The sequence below is a fragment of the Onychostoma macrolepis genome, chromosome 19 (assembly GCF_012432095.1).
Source record: "Onychostoma macrolepis isolate SWU-2019 chromosome 19, ASM1243209v1, whole genome shotgun sequence".
Classification (NCBI taxonomy): Eukaryota; Metazoa; Chordata; class Actinopteri; order Cypriniformes; family Cyprinidae; genus Onychostoma; species Onychostoma macrolepis.
Genome location: NC_081173.1, coordinates 29,414,286 through 29,418,010, shown reverse-complemented (window position 1 = coordinate 29,418,010; position 3,725 = coordinate 29,414,286). Strand labels below are relative to the sequence as shown.

Sequence of the window (3,725 nt, the reverse complement as noted above, 5' to 3'; positions counted from 1 at the left end):
AAAGTCAAACAATGAAGCCTGAAACCTATTTATTCTTATACACAATTTTACATTACAATATTACCAGTTATTTGTGAAAATATATGTACATTCTGGTTAGTTCATATTAGAAACTGTAATATAAATGTATTTTATATTGAGTTGAAATCTTTGTGTTGTAGCAATTAATTAAAGGTATTAAGACAATCTGCACTTTGAATAGGATAATTTTTGGCCTCAGTATGGATTTGTAGCTTATTTATCCTTGAACTGTACAAGCAACAGACCTGAGGGAAACCATCCAGGAGCTCTGACAGTGTTGAAATTGAATTGAGGGAAAACTGACACATCGAATCACAATTTACACTTTAGTTATTGTATTCTGTCAGGTGTAAGTTAATATGTGACACACTCATATGTGCCGAGCAAAGAATGATAGTTCATACAATTCAATGTATAAGAATTATATAATGTAGAATTAAATAGACAGAGATTTTCAGAATAGAGATTTTCTATGTAAATAAATTCTCAGATATTTCCCCCCTTTCAAAATGTGTTGCTTCCATTGATTCTGCTGATACACATTTGAATCTAAAGTAGCGATAGTTGTTGATAATGAATAACAAACTGCTGTTTACTTCAGGTCATTTCTGCATGTCTGCGATCTGATCCAATATGGAGCTGCCGCTGTAGTTGTTTGTCTCCAGTGCCAGAAGCTTCTGTATGTATAGTTTTGAGGCAAGCCGTTCTGTTGAGCCCCTAAACACACAACCTATGGAGAATGAGACGAGATAAACACATATGAAGAAGAAACAATTTATAGATGCATTTCATGATATTTATGCAACTAGAGAGTCACAAATATTTATGGTCTATAATTTTATGCACTATATTTGTGTGACTAAAACGACATATTGAGAACATATGAATCTCCAGTTAAGTTACACTTGAAAGCACTTGTTTTAAAGTGCAAATATTTGATCAGAGGAGTGGATTGTGCATTTTTGCTGTAGAGTCCACCGAGCAAAGACACAGACAAGCACTGCCTGCTATGTTAGCCATTGTCAGATGGAAGTACTGATGTTACCTACTGTATGTTCTCTTGGCACTCCTTCACCACAGCCTGTCACTCCCTCCGTCACCTTATCCTACTGAACTTTTCTGCTGCCTTTGACACTGTAAACCAACAGATCCTCCTGTCCAGCCTTTTCTGACATGGGCATTAAAGGCCTTTGCAGATAATCCAGAACGAGATGGCACATCTGGTCTTCAATCAGCAAAAGGGGACTCATGTCACACCATTCCTGAACTCACTCTGCTGGCTCCCATTCAATGTCAGAATGAAGTTTAAGGCTATGGCGCTTTCAGGACTGCTGATGGATCCCCAGTGCACTCCTACAACTGTATTTTTCTCCCACTAATTACGGTAACTGTACCAACAGTGCCTTGTTGTTCCTTCACAACCAGGCGTGAAGGCACTCTCTAAAACCTTTCAGCCACGTTTGACTCTCCTGTCTGCTTAAAGTTTGTCTGTCCTAATGAAATAGATGTTCATTTGCATCATGTGTTTCTCCAAACCTAGACTCGATTATAACGTCAAGGACAATTTTTATTTTAATTGGCCTGTTCCTGCAATCTTGAGCTCTCAAACACTTGAAGTTACAAAAAATATCTGAAATAACCAAAAACTTGAATGAAACGTCTTATTTAATGCAGTACTGTCTATCAGCTCTACTGACTCAACTGTTTATTTTAATGTTGATTTGTTTTGTTGTATAACAGCGCCCCCATGTGTCATCAGCTGACTCCTGCTCCTCTGAGCTTCTCTGATGCCAATAGCTGTGATGGTTTCTCTTTCTGTAGATGATGTTTTGTCCCAGGACTCTGGTGAGTGTTCAATATGTCTGGATGACATGGTTCAGGGAGACACCATCGCTCGACTGCCCTGTCTCTGTGTCTACCACAAAGGGTATGAGAAACATTCACTAACACACTCATACACACATACCTGCTGTCATCTGTGGAAATCATCTCAGCTTCTGTTCCTCCAGGTGTATTAATGAATGGTCAAAGGTTGAGGTCATAAGATTGTGTCCAGAACATCCTACAGATTAACATTAAAACAGGTCAGATGTTAGACATCCACAGAAATGGAGGCAGTGGTTTAACTTTACTTAAAAAAAGAAAATGTTGTGATACTATTAGATATGTCGTATCTTCTTTGCAAGCAATAATGACCACTGCCGACTTATTAAAAGCAAAATAACTGTTTACTGAAGTTTTGCAACATTATACTAGTTCTGTGCAAACACATACACAGGTTGTAATTTTTATTTTTATTTTTATTTTCTTGCATTGTGTTGCTGTGTGACAAACAAAATAATGGACAGCAAATAACACATTTTCCCTCATAGTTCACATTCTTGAGAGTAATTATATCTCAAAATAGCTCTAGGCCAGTGGTTGTCAACCTTTTTGACTTGAAGGCCCCTATTGCCCAACACAATATTCAAAGTTTACCCATATTAACTAACAAGCCTGCTTGTTTTCCAACGTTTTAGTAACAGAAAATGGGAGCGCTGATATATTTAATCACAATCATTTTGTGATTCCAGAATATTCAAGATTCTGTTTCTATTCTTCAGTAAAAACAAATTCATGCTGCGGACCTTTTGGAAGTTTTGGTAAAGCTTTAGATTACAGCCTGCAATTTACAGCTTAAGTAAAAAGAGTTTACAGTGTAACTTTTTTAATAATTATAGTGTACCTATACAGTACCTTCATGTAGCTATAAGGGAATAATATGTGAAGTTTGGGGAATAAAGGGGTAACAACTTGGAAAATTATAAATTATTTATACTGCAAATATTTTGAAACTAAGAGTTACCTATTCTAATATTACAAGGTATGTATGACCTATGCTAAACAACAATCTTATGTTTGGGAGTGATTTAGCAAAAACATACACTGTACCTTTTAATAGTATACACTGTAAAGAGATTGCTGTAAATTTTACAGTAGTTACTGTAAAACAATTTGTAATGTCATTATTGTATTTTCATTTATAGTATTATTACCGTATTGTCATTTACAGTTTCAGTACTGTAGAGTTTATTTTCATTTAGTTTAAATATTTTTTTACCTGTAAAAAACAATCCAATTGTGATGCAGGCTGATGCTTTTTCTTTGCAGCCTCTTTCCAGAATTCCATCTGATCTGACTTTCAATGCATTTGGTGCCACAAAGGTTGATTGTCTGAATTAATTATTTTTCAAAGCGGTGTTTACAGAATTTGCCTCAGCTGTCAAACTTGGTGCTATATGCACTTTGACGTTAAAAAAACAAAACAACAACAACAACATTATATACTACATCTGAACGCACCTGCAAGGAAGGTACATAATTAGTTGATAATCCATTACATTTAAATTATTAAAGCTCCCTTTTTTTTTTTTTTACAATGCATTCTCAATCAGTAGAGCAAAGTGCTAGAATGCTGAAATGATGGGTTTGATTCCAGGAGCGGTTCTAGGGTGAGTGTAAAATTTAGGTTTTGACGTGAAAATTCTGTAGCCTACTTCCGGTCTTCGGATCTACAAATTACAAGGCGTTATAATCTTTCTGATAATCGCGCATAACGTAGGCTATTCATGAGCTTTTAAGCTTGTTTATATATTGTATTATATATTTTTATTTTGTTGTTTGTTTGTTTTTGTGTGTTGCTAACAAGGAATAATTTTGAAAAT

General features: G+C 35.4%; 1 long non-coding RNA gene across 1 annotated transcript; it reads right to left on the bottom strand.

The window, feature by feature from the left end:
- Positions 1-616: 616 nt before the first annotated feature.
- LOC131526374 (uncharacterized) lies at positions 617-3,244 on the bottom strand. Its single transcript, XR_009267438.1, has 3 exons — positions 3,122-3,244; positions 1,988-2,083; positions 617-751 (listed from the first exon to the last, which is right to left on the bottom strand). It is a non-coding gene; the product is annotated as an uncharacterized LOC131526374 (long non-coding RNA).
- Between the last annotated feature and the right edge of the window lie 481 nt (positions 3,245-3,725).